This window comes from Solanum tuberosum, unplaced genomic scaffold (genome assembly GCF_000226075.1).
Source record: "Solanum tuberosum cultivar DM 1-3 516 R44 unplaced genomic scaffold, SolTub_3.0 scf00138, whole genome shotgun sequence".
NCBI classification, from domain to species: Eukaryota; Viridiplantae; Streptophyta; class Magnoliopsida; order Solanales; family Solanaceae; genus Solanum; species Solanum tuberosum.
This window is the reverse complement of record NW_006239065.1, coordinates 1,434,659-1,454,059: the sequence shown is the minus strand read 5'-3', so window position 1 is coordinate 1,454,059 and position 19,401 is coordinate 1,434,659. Positions and strand designations below refer to the sequence as shown.

At 34.1% G+C, this 19,401-nt stretch overlaps 1 long non-coding RNA gene across 1 annotated transcript; it reads left to right on the top strand.

Annotated features, from left to right (window-relative positions):
* The first annotated feature begins 10,287 nt into the window (after positions 1 to 10,287).
* Positions 10,288 to 16,434, top strand: LOC102601276 (uncharacterized). The gene is made up of 3 exons (XR_367619.2): positions 10,288 to 10,796; positions 15,957 to 16,018; positions 16,133 to 16,434. It is a non-coding gene; the product is annotated as an uncharacterized lncRNA (long non-coding RNA).
* Positions 16,435 to 19,401: the final 2,967 nt, after the last annotated feature.

Genomic DNA, 19,401 nt, shown 5'->3' with positions numbered 1-19,401 from the left:
TTGCCTAAGGTAGAACTCAAGTTTGTTAGCTTAGGTGGATCCACTAGCTAAAGACCTATATGGGCACATAGTTATGGGATAAGGATATTGCTTCTAGAAACCCGGACTAACTGAGGTAAAAAGTTTCCATCTCATGATATAACTATTTTGGGAACCCGGATTGATTGGCGTAAAATGAACCCAGGTAGAAAGCCAGACTAACTGACGTAAAAGCTTTCATTTGGAAAGCCGGACTAACTGGTATAAAAGCTTCCATCTCATATTCGTATCCACTCGGTGCTAGGCAAATTCCCTTTAAGTTCATGTTAAGTTTTGACTTAAGTTCATGTTTATGGAAGAATGCACTAACAATCAATCCAACATGATATCATGGCATAGCTCATAGATTCAAGAGGTGAGAATAACCTTTCAACCTTAGAATCACCATTATGTGAGTAAACCTTTCATATCATGTTCATAGTGTGTTCATGAGAATAGCCTTTCAATCAACACAACAAAATCATCATAGTCACAGACATTTCATGCATAGTACTGTGTAAGGGTATAGGGGAGAATGACCTTTCAACAATACCATAATTACACCATAGTCATAGGATCTTCACTCTCAAGGTGAATCCTAAAGCACATGCACAATTCTCATATTTATGTACAATTCTCATAATTTACCCTTCAAGGACCATGAATCACATTCAACCCAAGCATCTAGAATTTCTACATTAGATATTAATAATAACATGATTCAATTAACTCAATCAATTTAAGCATAGTCTAATCACATGCTTCTATAATCAATCAACCCACATCACAAGGTCACAATTTACTAATATGGGGAATTCATGGGTTCTTGGGGGGATTTCATCATAAATCAACAATAAATCATAAATTCAATCATAATCCATCATAAATCAACCATTGAAAATGTTTTGGAAAGGAACCCATGACTTGGAGTGAAACCCTAGCTTTTTGGGGAAATTGTAAGCTTTAAAATCTAGTTTTGAAGGGACTCTATGGGTTAAATCTACCCATAAATGAAAATCCACCATACCTTAGGATGATTCTCCAAATAAATTGAGGGAAAAAGTTTTGATTTCTTCAAGCCCTAGCTCCAATTCTACTCCTCTTCTTCCTTGAGTTTTAGAGAGAGAAATATTGTGAAGGGGATGAACTTTGGGATCTTTTGGGGTTTTGGAATTAATGACTTAGTTTGGGGTGGTTAATGACTTAAAATAGTTTATATATAGTTATAAAGTCCATATAAAATAACCCCCACTTAAAACCAACTAAAAGGAATTTACTAAAAAGACCCTCACTAGGCAGCCCACTCCCAGGCACCACGATTGGACCTCACGAGCCGTGGACCTGCCCGTGGTCCTTGGGAAGTGTCTTGGACTCCCTCATCCTAAGGCATTTTCATGAGCCTTACCACGAACCGTGGTCAAGACCACTGGTCGTGAAGTGGCTCGTGGTCCTTGGGCAGTAGCTTGGCCTCAAGGACTTGCCTCCCACAAGTCTAAGGGAACTTCACGAGACCTCCCACGAACCGTGGTCAAGACCACTGGTCGTGAACTTTGGGGAATTGTCTTGCCAAGGTTGGGGCAGCCTTGGCCTTTGTCTTAGGCTTTGCCCCTTTGCCTTGGCACTTGACCATGCAACCCTCAATTAAACCCTAGATGGTCTTCTAAACTACGGGGTGTAACACATGCCTTGACGTTTGACCCCTAAACCCCTCATTCTAAGTACGGGAAGTCTTATCTACGACCTTAACCCTCACCGCAAACTCTAGAACCCTAACTTAAGGCTCTAGTTTAGTCTACTAGTTTCTTGAGTGTTACAATTGAGGAGTTCGAGGCTCGAATGAAGCGGATGATGGACACAAAGATTCAGGAGGTCCACAAGTGTCTAGATGCATTCGAGTTGAGAGTCTTGGAGAGTCTTGCACCCACCATTGATGTTACCACTTTCTAGACAGAGTTGGCTAGGCTCCGTTCTGATGTTGATGCTCTTCTAGACCCTGCTAAGACTGTACTGGAGACCACTCATGTGGATGAGGCTGACGATGTAGTGATTACTGCACTCTTTGGTGACACTATGCCACCACCCGACCCTTCCCATATGGCTGGGAAACACCACCACTCTTCTGATCATACTTCCGACACTAAGGAGGCCCGACGGGAAAATAAGAGGGAGTGACAATAGTTGGAGGCAGCCCAAAGGTAGTCTATTATCGATAAGGAATTGAGGCAGCAGCGGTCCCAAGAGATAGATATTGGCCCATCCGGTTCTAGGAACACTACGGATAGTGTTCCCACTATTGATGAGGGCGCTACTGATGGCGCTCCTATTGCTGATCCAGCAGGTTTCGGGAAATCAGACCCACCTGCTTCTTGATGGGTCATCGGCGCTTATGTGCCACAGGTTTGCTTCACCCTATGTTTTATTTTTCTTTTTTTGTGTGCATTGAGGGTAATTCACCAATTTTTCCGTGGGGGTGGGGTAAATGGGTTGTGAGTGATAGGGTGAAGTCTGAGTAACCCAACTCATAACCCTCCCTTGGAGTTTTCTTGCCTGTGTTCTTTTCCCCAAGGGGCTGTTTTAATTTTCTGTTGAACCTGCATGTGTAGGATTGTATGTGTAGAACTAGATAAAAAGAATGAAAGCATGATGGTATAAGAGCATGAAATTGATACCTGTCCAAAAAATTTGAAATGTGCTAGATCTATAGGCTTAATGAGTTGAATGTGTTGGATCTTTATGTGACATGATAGGAACCGGTATGATAGCATGGCCTAAGCTAAAACTTGAACTAGGTGCTTCAATAATTTGATAATGAAACAACGTGCCAAGTGTGTTTGAGGAAATTGTATGTTCATGCAGTATGTGCCAATCTAGAACTTGCCTCGTTGGTCCTGCTTAGATAATCTAGGCTAGAAATTGGGAAATGATCATAGGCCCTTGTTCTAACAAGTCCACTTAAGCCTAAAAAGATCCAAACCAAAAGAAATAAATAGCTCCCTTTGATCCAAATGTTTGAGCCTAATGAATACCACTTCTTTCAATACACCTAACTCACCTTCCCTAAAAGATTGTTTTGGCCCCCGATCCCTCCTTGGACATGTGCACCTTAACTTAGGCCAAAAGCCTAAGTTGAGGTGGTTAATTCAGAAGTTACCTTAATCTTGGCCCTGGTCTGACCTCGGATATTGTGCACCTCAACTCATGCAAAATACATAAGTTGAGGGTGGCTATAAAAAAGGAAACTGAAAGAAAAGGGTATGAAAAGAGTTGTGTGTAGAAGAAGAAAAAGGATAGAAAATGATGTGACTTAATGCAAAAAAAACAAAGAAAGAGTGATAATGAGGCTAAATAACAGAGAAAGAAGAAGTAAAAAAAGTGAAAAAGAATAATGAAAAAGTCAAGTCACATTTGTGCTGAAAAAAGTCAAGGAAAAGAGCAGAAAATAAGAATATGTCAGAATTGGTTGAGAAAAGAGTTAAATAGCCAATGTAATGTCAAGGAGGGCATAAAAGTAACTAAAGGTACCTAAATGTATCCTACCTGACCCTGAGCCTACGTTACAAGCTAATAAAGTCCTATAGTGATCCTAGTGACTAGTCTGAAGAGTCTATGCAGTAAAAATAAGGGCAAGCCAATGGTATTGAGCACGAACTATATTTGAATTCACTTTTGAGTGTAAGTGTCTACCGAATCTGTAAGCTTAAATATCATTTTTTTGTGTGAAAAAGGATTTCTTTGTGGTAAGGGCACTAGTTACATTGTTGAAGAGTTGGTACCTTGGTGATTGTTGAAAGTGTATGTGGTGATATATATTGGTTTGCTTATGTCATGTTTTGATCCGCATGAGTTAGCTTTTTGAGTCTGAATGAAAAGATTTGCACTAAGTGAAAGGATTGATTGAAAAAACCATGTGATTGCTTGAGTTTGTAAGTTTGCTTCTATATGAGTGTCGTTTTGAGTTTTAGTGTGTCTCTTGAGGACAAACAACAAGTTTTAGTTGAGGGTGTTGATATACCGTGGGTTCACGGTATTTTTGATGTATTTCACTTAGAGTTTGTGTGAGTCTTGGGCTATTTTGTTATTAGATATAATGATTTTTTGTAATCTTTGCAGGAAATTGGTTCGGAAGCGATTGAGAGAAAAAGGGACTGAAATAGCAGCAGCACCAACCGACGAAGCCAACCACGGACTGTAGGTCCTATGACGGGCAGTAGGTGAAGCAGCGTATGTGTGAGTTCAAGGAAGTCTGACCAAGTGTGGAACCATGGAGGAAAATGACGCCCAGTAGAGTGAATGACGGATCGTCCACAATTGACGTTTTGATAAAAAAGACTGAGTTCCAGTACTTGAACTACGGAGGTGATCCACGGACCATAGGTCGACCCACAGTCTGTAGGTCCTGTCGTCTGTCAAAACCGCGTCCTGAACTAATTTTCCTTATTTTCCTTTCCTAGTTGGTTTAGGATTTAAATACTATAAATATTAGTTGTTATTTCCGTTTTTGGGGAGTTAGATATTATTGGAGACTATTAGTTTTGAGTTTTTGGAATTATTTTGCAAACACTTTGGCACTTCAATTCCGGAAGCTATTTTATACAATTTGCACTTTGAATTTAAATTCAAGATTTCGGTATTCATCTACTTTAATTGTAAGTTCATGATTCTTCCTAACAACAATATGAATTGTGAATTCTCAAGCATGAGTAGCTAAATCCACAACTAGGGTTGTGGGAACCATGATCAATTAACAACGTATAACTAATGAATAAGTAATTCTTGAATAGTGTTTATTCATATATTGTTAATCTTTTCGTTTAGAAGTCTTTCTAGTGGTGCGCAACGTTAGAACTCACCTCGTTCCTACTTGCCTTACCAAGGGGGTAATGAATGACAAAAATATTAAACAACGAAGATTTAGTTAAGGATTTGTTGCTATTAATAGTCTGACTTTAATCAGTTGACGTGAGGGTGCATACCCAACTCAATTGACATGATGACTAGTCTGGGGTAAAGGTAAGGATTAGTAAAGCACACACCCGCAGACTTACCAAGTTGTGAGGTGAAAGTTCCTACTTGGATTACCAATCACTTAGGGATACCTAACTTATCAGCCTTGCATGTCAAACACTAGGATATAGTTACTATTATTAGAAATACTGCGTTAAGAGCTTGATTTTATGTTAATTTGTATAATAATTGAGATTATAAGATATATCTTCCCACTGACCTATGGTGTCATTGATTCGGGCAATGACACCGCTTGCACTTGGTTCTTTGTACAACTACTGGAGGCTTATGGAGAAAAGACTAATATGTGTGTTGTGTCTGATACAAATGAGAGCATTATAAAGGCAGTGCCAAGTGTGTATAATAATATGCCGCATTATGCTCGTATGTGACACTTGTAGAGTAATGTTGCAAAGAAATTTAGAAATTCCCACAAAGAGCTAAGTGTTGTATTCTATACAATAGCAAAGACATGCAATAAACTTGATTTTGATAGGTTGTTGGATACCGTGGAAAAAGTTGATGTAGGAGTTAAAGAATATTTGAAGCTGGCTGGATATGATAAGTGAGCTAGGTGTCATGCATAGGTTCATCAAGTATGGGCTATGACGTCCAATATTGTAGAGAGTATAAATGTTGTACTAGTGTCTGCGGGGGAATTACCAATTTTTTATTTTCTAGAGGAGGTTAGACTGATGTTTGGCATATGGAATCATGGTAACAAACATGAGGCACATGCACATTTACTCCATTGATTGGATATTTCATAATATACTGGTAGAAAATGAAGAAATGAGCACAAGGATGAGGGTATTTTTTCTGTATATCTAATATTATATAATAATTAATTGTGGAGAAAGTTGTATATATACATGAAATTATATTGTTCATATAAAACAGGTTGTGTCATCGACTTAATAAGTTCACAATGTGACTTATGATGGTAGTAATTTCTAGTTTGTTTATAAAAGAAAACATGTAGTTGTGGAAGGTTTCAATATGAAGAAATACCATGTGAACATTCTTGTACTGTGTTGAAGTCAAAAAGCCTAGTACCTGATGGATATTGCTATGATTTGTATAAATCAAAGACAATGTTAAAGATTTATGAGTTACCAATTTATCTGTTACTTGATGTAGCAGAATGGGTGATACCTGAATATATAATGTATGATGAAGTTGAGCCTCCGAAATTCAAAAGATCTCTAGGAAGATTAAAAAAGAAACCTCGTGCAAAAACAACACGCGAAATTCTTGGTCTCAAAGAGAAAATGCATATAGCACATGTGGAGTTGCGGGGCACAATAGGCGTTCATATAGAAATAGACTTCAAGAAGTTTAATGAGTTTTATACTAGTATGAAACTTTAGATTTTATAGATTCTTGAATACTCATCGCGGTTTCTTTTTTGTGTTTAAAACTATATTAGATGAAATTGTATGCACTGAATATTATTTTTTTATGTCATATGCACTGTGGAAGTTTTTGAGATCCCAAACTTTTTCTCTTTTGTATTCAAGCACATTTATAAAAATTGAGAATTACTATCTTTTTGTATATAACTAAATTATAATAATGTATTTTCATAACTAAATGTATGTTGGTCATTATATACAGATAATTGTATATGTATATTTCAATTTTACACTTAATTGTGTATAAGTGTTGAAATTATACAATTGATTTGTATATTGTAATGTGGTTATAATATATAAAGTATTTTGTATAAAACTATATGTATAAACAATTTAATAACCACTATATTTAAACAAATTGATTCTTTTAGATAAATTGTTAATAACAACCATTAGTACTTAAGAATATTAGTTTGTATAAATATTAACTGTATATAATTAATTTTAAAGCAACTTAAAAAAGTCGAACGAATATAAGACGAAATGATATTTATACTCCCAACAAAACTATGATAAGGTTCAAGACTTTAAAGTTGACACGAATGTCATTCAGATATACAAAAAATACAGAATTTAGTACCAGTGTTACAATTGATATACATTCAAAATAGACTGAAACATACTTGCTCCATCCATAGTACTTGCAGCCACAAACATCCCGTTATACGGTCCTCTTAGGTGACTCCCATCACCAACAACTACATGCCTGCAATGATTAAAGCCTTGTATGAAACTATTCAACGCAAAATAGATATAAGAATTAATTTTTTCGGTTTTCTTCAGACGTATATGCGAGCCTGGTATGTAATATCCATCATATACAAGTATGCAGGGAGTTTGTTGTAAGATGCAGATGTGATGCCCTCAAGGAAATCAAAGCCTTCTCTTTAGCCTCCAAGTCAATGAGTAATTAACATCAACTCCAAGATATATTTTCACATCATTTCGTAGATCAAAGGTGTATATTTTCTTTTGTGATCAACAATCTTAGGCTTAACAATCCCACCAATCAGCATACTTGTTGCATGTCTTTGTGAATACACTTTATCCTTCAAAGGACATGTATGATCTGTATTAAATGCTCGGATCCTAAACATTTCAGACTTGTTAATATTTGATGCTTTCAGTAACCACTCACACTCCACACAAAAAAATCAGCGTATAACTACATCAAAAAATACATTATAACATATTAGTAGACGAATAGTAAAAACATTAAATACATTTATATAAATAATCATGCACAAAATAGCTGCATATATTTTCTATTTACATACATATACAATTAAATTAAATTCCAAATCACTTACAGAAATATACAAACTATTTACCTGATTGCATTTGACCTCACTGTCCTATACTGAAATCTTTGTGCAATTGTATATTTTTTTCATGTGAATCTCCACAAACTTATTACATGGATCCGAAATGTCTCCATCACAGCTTCCTGATACCAAAGCACAAAGCGGCTCTACCAATTCCCTAATTGTCATCTGCCTCGTCTCAAATGCATCAATCTCATCTGTACAAATTGAACGCACCATTCCCTGTCACTGATTTGAACTTTCACACAATTCATTGTTTGTTACAATTATTCAATTTGTTTATACAAATTGGATATTTGTTGAGTTCATTTGAAGCCTTTTAAGGATGACATACACTCTAACACCCATGTCATTATGAATCAATATTGGTGTATTACTTTCTTCAACCTTATACTCAATTTTCAGCTTATTGACATTCATATCAATCCCGAGTTGAGTTGCAATAACATTATACAACTCCTGATATGATGCACTTTCTTTGAACCCCCCCCCCCCCCAATTACATAATCAACTAACAATTGTCATTGTCATATCTATCAATATGCATAACCAAAACAGCTAATGAAGTCATTTATATATTATCTGTATACAAAAATACAGTTACATACACATATACAAAATTATATTTAAATGAGTTAGACTCTATTATGAAAAAATATATAAATTAATGAGAACAAATATACAAATTCAAACAAAAATATAGTTACATATACATATTTATATTTAATACATATAACACATATACATATACGACTGAAAGCACAACAAAAAAGAATATATACTTAGGGCCCGTTTGGATTGGCTTAAAAAGTAGCTTTTAAGTCAAAAATAAAAAGTCAAACTGAAATGACTTTTAAGTCAAAAAATAAAAAGTAGGGGGAGACCTACTTTTCATTTTTGACTTATTTTAAGTCATTTTAAACTTATTTTAAGTCATTCTTGATCTTGCCAAACACTTCTCAACTTATTTTAAGTCATTTTTGACTTATTTTAAGTTATTTTTTATATTTGCCAAACACCTCCAGAAGTCAAAAACTAACTTAAAAGTAGGTTTGACCAACTTTTAAGTCAATCCAAATACCCTCTTATACAATTTACAATTTACAGCCAAGCTTGTCTCTTATTTGTATAAAATTTCCACATACATACTTATACAAAGAGTATATACATATACAAATTACAACTATATACACATATACAAATTGACAAGCCTAACATAAGAGGTGTCTACATATACAAATTATATATAATATACAAACTCAATTATCCAAATTAAGGACGAACCTGCATTGTATAAATATACAAATTCGGAAAAAAATTGAACTGTTTCATATAAGAATTATACATAATTGACTAACTCATATCAATAGACCTATACGTATAAACTCTTTACCAATCATAATACAAATTCAGTGTTCATTCATATATACAAATTAATGAGAACAAATATACAAATTCAAACAAAAATATTGATTACTATCATATTATACAATCCAATCAGTTTATGACCGTCAAAAACCAAATCTGCAATCAAAAACTACAAATAAACAACAACATCATCCAGAGAATTATCTAATCACAAATAATTGCAGAATATAAAAAGATGATCTTACTCAAATTCTAACTACTTTTGTGATCATATGAGTTAGACTCTATTACGAAAAATATATACAATTCGAGCTGTACATTCAATTCAACTGATGAATGTTTAAAAGCAAATTTGTGTTTCAAAAAATGATGAACTCCAATATCAATCAAAAAGAAGTAAAATCAAAGTATGAACACCAATTTCGATTAAAAAGAAAAATCAAAGTATTTTTCGTCTTGAAATACATTTTACTTCTTGTTCTTATCTCTAAACTCAATTTGATCTCGATTGTTTGTAGAGAATCGCCAAAGCTTAATCGAACCCAATTACAATGGCATCCCTACTGATGAAGAAGTCGTAGAAGGAAAAAATCCTATTTAAAATATAATTTGCGTGAGTTATGAAATTTTTTTGTAACAAAAATTAGCGCCATTTTATTTATTTATTTTTAAAAATCAAATTGTATATAAATGGGCAAATCAATACCGAAAATACAGATCTGTAGCTCCATAGCAAACTTAAAATTTGCTACGGAGCGCTTTATACAAACTATAGCTATTGAATACAAGTATATTTTTTATATTTTCTATACCTAAAATTTACTCTATTTAAAAAAAAAAAAAAAGAGGTCTTAGAAGAACTTAATACAATGTCTTAATGTTCTTTAAAGTTAACTATATTACTTTCTTCATCTAAAAATAAGTAGGGTGAAAATCATTTTCACAACCCAATTTTGCTTTAAAAATCAAGCTCCCCCTCAACTTTGAACAATAATGAAACATCCCCCTTTTGTCCTAAATAAAATTTTCAAATGCCTATTGTACCCTTTCATTATCAAATTTTTTTTTAATATTACATAGCCATAGACCAGTGACAGGGCTTATTATTATATAATCAAAAGTTTAGATTAGTCCCCAAGACCTTCTCTAGAAACAAGATGAAAATAAAAAAAGAAATAACTAAACAAATAAACAAAAAGACAACACTCCCATCTGCAGATTTGGAAAGTTCCAAGAGCCATTCCTTCATCTACTCTTCTCACAATAGATTCAACAATGGGGTGTTCGTCCAATTCTTCTGAGCTAAAGAATCGCTTGCCCGTAAGATTTCCTTTACAACTTGCAAGACTAAAATTGCCCTGATGCTCCACTGATTTTCTTTACCACTCACAAGTCTGAGCTCTCCTGTACATCAGCTAAGTATCTCTACCAGTTCTCTTTTTTCATTACATTAGTATTAACTTTTCAAAGTCTCAATGGGTTAAACCCCAACGGGATTGATACCACCATTAAAGCCTTTAATCAGTTAATACTATCACTCTTAATAAAGAGAACTTTTTATGCTTCCCCTTCTACGCTTATGTCGATTCGATCGGAGTGGACTAATTTCAACAAGAAGCTAATGCCTTGATTAGGTACCATTGGACGCCCCAAGCTCTCACCAGGGGTAAGTACCGAAATCTACTGAATTTACTTCAAGCACTAGCTTAGCTTTATAGAAATATACTCTTGCTCGAATCTAATTATAATCCGAAGAGGATTTTAATGTTTGTTGTTGTTGTTAGTTTGTCCCTTTATTCCTGCACATTTCTTCTTATGTATGGTGTTCCTTGTTTATCTAGATTGAGCAATTTTCTTCCCTCGATTGGAATATCTTGAAAATGGTTGATCTGAAAATTACATGCAAAAGAGAAAACTAGATTAGTAAAAAAATCAGCAAGAGCATTTTCCTCCCTAAGGAAATGATTTACTCTTGCTAAAACACTTCTTCTCAACTCCTGATGGTACTGACTTCCAATGCCACATTCCAGGGTACATCCCAGTCGCCCTCAATTATATGAACCATATCTAGAGAGTCTGTCTCAATAATAAGATTATTAATACCATGCTCACTATATTATGAAATGCTTTCCCTTATAGCTCTAGCTTCTGCCACTATGTTTGTAGTATCCTGAATTTTGAAACCCTTAGCGGCCACCAGATTTCCATTATAATCTCTAATGCAAATTTCTGCTGAACTAGGTCCAGGATTTCCTTTTGATGCCCCATTGATGTTACACTTCATCACATTAATAGGAGGAGGTTCCCATCTGATAATTTTATACTCAAACTTAGGTCTGTATTGCTCCAATTATGCGAGAATATGAGGCCAATAATTGCTGCTACAGTTTAAATTAAATCTGACATAAATGAACTTTAAAACTGTATCAATAACACCTGATATCACTCTAAAATCTGGAAAAACACCTCCATGTAAAATAGTATTTCTCCTTTTCCACAAAAACCACACAATGATATTAGGAATAGCCTGGCACACCAATTTTACTCTATAATTTCCTTCAACATCCCACCATAATCTTATGGATTGTTTTAGGTTAAGCATAGGATCTAGGATTCCTGATGCATACCTAAAATATTTCCATATTCGGATAGCTACTTCTCCATTAAGAAAGAGATGTTCAATAGTCTCTTCTACAAGAATAACACAACATCTACAATCACTTTAATAATCTGAATTCCATCTATGCTTTAAAGATGCCACAGAGATCTTTCCAAACCAAGTCCTCCACATTAAGAATGAGACTTTGAATGGAATTTCTTTTATCCATAATTTTTCCATGTCTTCAACTTTGTCTTTCTTTTTCCTCAAAAGTCCCCAAACTGATTTTACTAGACCTGATTAGGCTCTTGACCCCTCGATTCCCGAGAAACTCGGTGATCTCGAAGTTTTTCGAAGCCTGGTCAGAGTACGACTGGTTAGGGGGGCATAACAATTTACCATTACTAATTTCAGTCCACCAAGTTTTATCAACTTTATTACTGAGATACGCATGATAGAGATTTGCGTGAACATGGTCCACCACATATTCAGGCACAAAATCTCTCATTAACGTATAGTCCCATCCCCCCTCCTTTAAAAATTCAGCAGTATCTTTCATAGGATAACAAGTGTGCACATCTGAATCATGTATATGTAGGGGACCCAAGTTAGACCAGTTGTCATACCATATAGCACAAGTGCCTCCTCTAGGTTCCCACCACATATGTTTTTCCAAAAGATCCCTATTTTCCAACATGTGCTTCCATATTTGGGAACCTCATTTCCATTGAACTAGTGCAGGAATTTGCTTCTTACAATACTTAGTCCACGTAAAGTTAGACAATATTGTATTCTGTGTTATGAAATTCCACCAAATTTTTGCATACATAGCCTTTGATACATCAAAAATAGACCTAAATCCCAAACCTTCTTCAATTTTAGGAAGACAAACATTTATCCATTTGGACCAATGTTTATTTCTGCTATTTTCCTCATTGCTCCAGTAGAATTTAGCAAAAATTCTATGAATTCTTTTATCACACACATTGGACGAGTAAGAAAAGAAAGTACATATATGGGAATGCTTTGAAGAACACTTATAATGAATACTTCCTTAACCCCATATGAAAGCATTCTACCTTTCCAACTCTGTAGCATACCTTTAATCTGATCAAACAATTCTGAATAATGCTCCTTTATTTTCCTAGCATGAGTAATGAGGCATCCTAGATATTTCATAGGGAAATATCCTCGTACCATACCAGTAATATGCTCTATCTGATTAGCCATTGTTATTGCTGCATTCTGGTGAAGATAATAAGAACTCTTTTCCTTGTTAATCTTCTAACCTGATTGTTTCTCATAGTCTTGTAGAATTGACATAATTTTCTCCATAATAGCCATTAGAAGAAGTAAAAATAATTGTGTCATCTACAAATGCTAAATGATTAATGTTGCCACTCCACTTTGGCAACCCATAACCAACATATTGGGGATCTTCAAAAAGTGTATTGAGAGCTCTAGATAGAACCTCGACTGAGATTATAAATAAAGCTGGAGATAATGAATCTCCTTGTTTAACACCCCTTGTAGAATGAAAAAAACCATGTGATTGGCCATTAAGAAGGACTGAGTAGTAGTTGTTTGCAAGTAGCCTCCAAATCAAATCAACACTCTATTAGAAAAAACCATTTTTCTTAGCACTTTCATTAGGAAGAACCAAGAGACCTTATCATAAGCCTTAGACATATCCAACTTAATTATCACATTTTCAGGTTTTCCTCTCTTAGTAATATATGTGACGAGTTCCTGGTCCTGCAAGACATTCTCAATAACGCTTCTACCCTTAACAAAGCCAAACTGATTAGAAGAAATCAATCTTGGAAGAACCTTTTTCAGTCTATCATGTATTATCCTGGATAGAATCTTCTTAATAAAGTTACTCAGACTAATAGGTCTCATGTCCGAAAAGGACTGAATGTTATCCTTTTTCGATATAAGTATCAAATTAGTGTGAGTAATGGACTTAGGTAAAGAACTTCCAAAACAAAATTCATGCACCATTCTACAAATATCTTTACCAATGATGTCCCAACACACTTGATAGAATTTACCTTTAAGTCCATCTGGCCCACTAGAACTATCAACATTAAGCTTATATACTGCATTCTTCACTTTTTCTTCATTTGGTACAGACCCCAATTCAGTATTCTCCTCTTTAGTGATCAACACTGGAATGTGATCCAGAAGAGTAACGTTTGTTTCATCCCTGTCTTGGTGGAATTGACTCTGGAAATAACTTACTGCCTCATTAGCAATTTCATACTTGTTTTCTAGCCACCGCCCTTGTGAATTTTGCACTCTAGATACTCTCATTCTTTGTCTTCTTCCTTTTACCAAGCTATGAAAGAATCTTGAATTTCTATCCCCACTTTCAAACTAGTCATACCTTGCCTGTTGTTGCCAAAATTTCTCCTCAATGTGAAGATATCTAGAATATTTAGCTTTGGCCCTTTGCATAATATCTCTGATTTCTGGAGAAGGATAATGATTTTAGCTTAAGCACACCATTTAAGAAATTACTCCTTGCTAGAAAATAAGGAGTGTTCTACCCCCTAATTAGGAAGGACAAAATCAAATCCAATTCGTCCAATACGTTTAAGTTTGAGTGGGTTATTGACTTACACATTTATTTGCTTAACCTATTTTAAATCAATCTATTAACAATTAGGTTGATATGTAACCCTAATTGACTCGAGAGAAATCTTTCAAAATATTTTTAAATTTGATATGTTATCTATAGTTATAATTACAAAAAAAAATTATTAGGCACTAAACATCGTAAAACAATAAATAAAATAATTAAAACTTAGTAAAAATTGAATTGTATTAGGTTTTGACATGTTCTATAACTCATTATCAAATCCATTTTGAACCAAACAAATTTGATTTGGGTTGAATCTTTTTTTTTTTGATAACCGAGAAATCCGTCTGTGACCCGCCCTTTGGACCAATCACAGCCTTCTAAACTCGGTGGATAATGGGCCCGCCCCTCTACCCTTCTCCACTTAAATACCGGGCTTCACTTTGCATGGTGTGGGGCTTGAACCTGCGACCTAAGCCACAAATCCTCCACCTTTTGCCACTTGAGCTAGGCCTTGGGGGCTGGAGAAGGATACTCTTCAAAGTGTTTTTTCCTTTATTCTAGCTATTTCCTCTCGGATAATGATCTGCTGAAAGATATCTCCAAAGGTATCCTTGCTCCAAAAAGAAAGAGCATATTTTACCTTTTTTATCTTCCTCAAGAAATCTAAAAAAGGATTTACAGATATTTCATCATCCCAATTCAATCTGACAACCTCTTTAAATCCCCTATGCTCAGTCCAAAAATTCAAGAACCTAAAAGGTTTAATGATCCTTGTTTCCATGTTTTCACATGAAAATAGAAGCGGCGCATGATCCGAGCCAGTTCTTGGAAGATGCTCCACTTTTGTAAAATTGAATTGACCATGAAACACATAATTCATCAAAATTATGTCTAGTCTCTCAAATATGCAAGCACTGTCTACTTTATCATTCCACCACGTGAAAGGACTGCCTTTGAATTGAACTTGATACAATTCATTTGATTCTATACAATTTTGAAAGTCTTCCACATCAACCCCCAATACTGGTAAACCACCAATTTTTTCTCCCCCAATGAAGAACCACATTGAAATCTCCACTTACGATCCATGGGTGATCCATACCATCAGCAAGTTGAGTTATATCCTCCCAAAGCTCTAGTCTCTAATTTGGGTCATATTTAGCATAGATAATAGTAACAACCATAATAAAATCAGTGGCTAAATTTCTTATCTGTGTTGTTGTTCAGAGTTTCTCATTTCTACTACATCGAATCCATGATTAACAAATAACCTAATCTTCCCATTATTATTTGCATACCCTTTTGTCATTCTAAGCCTTCTGTTAAATCTATTCAAACATCTTACATGCTGAAATGGCTCCATCAACGCAACAAAATTGAATTTATAAAAGCCATGTAGCATCTGGACTCTTTGAAAAGCATTTTGAGTCCTCACGGGCCTAATATTCCATATGCGTGCTTTCATAAGGAACATTGTTGTTTGTTAGTCACCTGCCTTTTGAGCTAAGATCTGATGGGATGATTAGAATCTCCACTACCATGCTTTTAGACTTCATTTCTTTAATACGTCTGGGAGAAATATCCGCTTCTCCATAAATGTGATCATTTTTTGCCTCTGATTGACTGTCATTTGATTGCAGCTGCTCAACTTCTGACTCTTTGTGTATGAGGATATCATGACGTACCTCATTCGGAGATTGAGGTATCTCCATTTGAATTCTCTGATTTGCTAGCTGATCACCTCTACTGACTGTCTCTTTTTCCATCCTCATGTCACTCACTTGTTGATTTAACTGATCTTTTGGTTATTTTGCAGGGCTCTTGGAATTCGCACAATAAGATTCTGAATCATTCACAAGAATATTTATAGTCTTCAGAAGTTCCATTTGCTCTCTTGAATTACTGCCTTTTCTGTGCGAACTTATGCTTATCGGATTGTTGTGTATACTTATAGGTTTCACCTTGTCATGACACTCTTGCACACTAACTTCAGTAGCAATATGATCACCAAATTTAATTATGGGCACTCCTTCCATTTGTTTTTCACCTTGTAATACTAGACCAAAGGAATTTGTAACCAAATCTTTTGTTGATCCGCCTTTGTTTTCTTCTGTGTTGACTATTTTATTCTTATTGATCTCCTCCCCTTTGTTAGTATCGTCTTCTCTTGTGAGTGCATCAAATTTATTACCCACCTCAGTGATGGGTGCATTTTTTTTTCAATATTGGCTCCTCTTTTATCTTTGACTACATTCCAGTTACCCGGATCTCCAACAACTTTTCCACTTGTAAGTATTCTAGCATTCCCTTTTTGTAATAGAGAATGTTGCTCTTGTTTACACTGATTTTGCTCCCCTGTTTTGCTGGTTCTTCCTTTCTTCTAGCCATTTCCCCTGTTTTACAGTTATCTTTATTGTGCCCTTGCATCTTGCACTCAAGGCAATATTTCAATACATAATCATATTGATTTTTTATCATATTTAACTTTATCTCACCCATTTTTGGAGTTTCAATTTTCATCTGCACCGAATTTGGGAATTTGCCTTTGAGATCCACCAGCACCTTCACACACAACTAGGTCTTGTCTTTTTTATCGTTGCTTGATCCAAGTGGATTGGTTTACCAACTGCCGAAGCAATTGAAAACAACACTTCCTTAACAAAGAAAGTTGGCAATAGATTAGGGAATGAAATCCATGTCATAGCCATAGTTGTCTCCTCAGATACCTTGAATCTAGAATCATAGATTAGGGTACACATCAAGTAGAAATACCCATCACTACAATTTATATAGAAAACCCCTTTCAAGATCATGCTGACATAGTCCTCTTGTTTAGTCAGTCTAATTAGAATATGCTTGCTACGTAGCAATCCTATTACACACTCCCCTTTTAATTCACATTGTTGAGGAATAATTCGTCTCAATTCGTCAAGATCTGTCCATTCATATGAGAATTTTCCAATTACAGTGAATTTGAGTTTCTCAATACAAGTCATCTTTATCACTTCCTGCTCAGTCCAGTTGACTTGTGGCACTCCTTCTACATATGTAATATCTTTTAGTAATGATTTGTCTTCAATAATATCCATCTCAAAATTTGTTTTCACTGAATCAACAAATGATTTTCCCTTTGGTAAAGTAGGGTTCAAGATTGAAGCATATTGAATTGAGGGAAGAAGAGGGAAATCACAATTTGAAAGTTGAAGACCAACCCCAGAAGAGGGTTGGCCGCCGTCAGATGTCACCATAGAAAAAGCGTTCAAAGGAAGAACCTTATCGAAAAGATTTGGTTAATCTATCAATTCTTTTTTACTTCTTTAAAAAACATTTTTTTTTGAATTCATGTAACAAGCTTTTCATAAAAGCATAAACATTATTTTTTTGGACAAAAAAATGATAAATATTAATTAAGTATATGAGTTAATGATATTTTATAATGAAGTAAATTCACATAATGAAAAATTGTTTTTATTAATAATAATCAAAACTATTTTATTTACGCAAGCAAAAATAACAGAGAATGATAACTATACAAATATATTCAATGTAGGATATATAAAATAATTAATTTAATTAAGGTCAAAACTTTCAAAGACTTTTTGAAAATTTAAATTATTTTAAACTATAATTTATGTAATACTCCATTAATGTCAATCAAAACTTATTTATTTATATAAACAATAGAGAATTCCCCGTTATATTACTTGACCCTCACTCTAAAAATAGTTGTTTTGATTTACTTGTCCAATTATTGAATAAAAAGAATTTTGTTATACTTTTTATTTCTACCCTTTATATTAAATAATTGCATAAAATAGTAGGAATCAAATCTAAAATTTTAAAGCATTATTAATAATGTTAGTTTAGTAAAATACACATCTAATTAAATTTTTTAAGGAAAGTCATATCAAGAAGAGGTCAAGTAATATATCAAACGAATGAAGTAGAAAGTAGAGAAAGACAAAAGTATACACACATACATATACACACTGCTTAATGCATATTATATTGAAATAACGGTCATAAAAATAATATTAAATTCAATGACAAATTCATAAAAATATTATTCTACTTATAATGTTAATGTAAAAGTTATAAAAATGTGTAGGCTGAAAAATAAATTATATACATAACATAAAAAGGTAACACATATATATGATATAACAAGGGTAAAATGGAGAATGCATAGGATAAAGAGGGGAGTTTGATGATTGTTCAAAGTTGAGGGGAGAAATTGATTTTTAAAGCAAAATTGGGGCATCTTAACAAAAATTAGGTCCATCAAGAAATTAATAAAATATAATATGTAGTTTATTAAACTATTTATTAAAGAGCAACTTTCACATATAGTAAACAAAAAAATCATATTTGTATGTTATAGCAAAGTTTGCATAATTGCGCTCCATAGCATATATATATATGTATAATTCGCTATACATATACAATTGAAAACTGTCTATTTCGCTATACATATATACAAAAAGAAGCAATTGTATAATTCGTTGGCTCCTCTTAAGAATTGTATAATTTCGCTGGCAAGCCATTTGTATAAATTGTTGTTAGCCTCTCGTTTGTATAAATCGTTGACAAACATAAATTATACATTATACAAACATAAAACTGGGCAGGGAAATATTTTTATTGTATAATTATAAGTGTATAGGACAAATATATATGTATTTGCATGTGTATATACAATTTTCTCGCGCTTTATACAAACAGAAACGCAATTTATACAATTCTGTTGTATAAAACGAGAAAGAGAGAAAGACAAAAGAGAACTGGGCAGGGGAATATTTTTATTGTATAATTATAAGTGTATAGGACGAATATATATGTATTTGCATGTGTATATACAATTTTCTCTCGCTTTATACAAACAGAAACGCAATTTATACACTTCTGTTGTATAAAGCAAGAGAGGCGAGCACAGAGTTTGAGGGAGAGAGGCGCTGGCAAACAGTTTGCTACAAGACACAATTAAATCAAAGTGTGATTATACCATTTAATTTGAATTAATAGTTTGCCATTATGTACAATTTTCCCTTTATTAAACTATCCGTATTTAATAAATAAATAAATGTA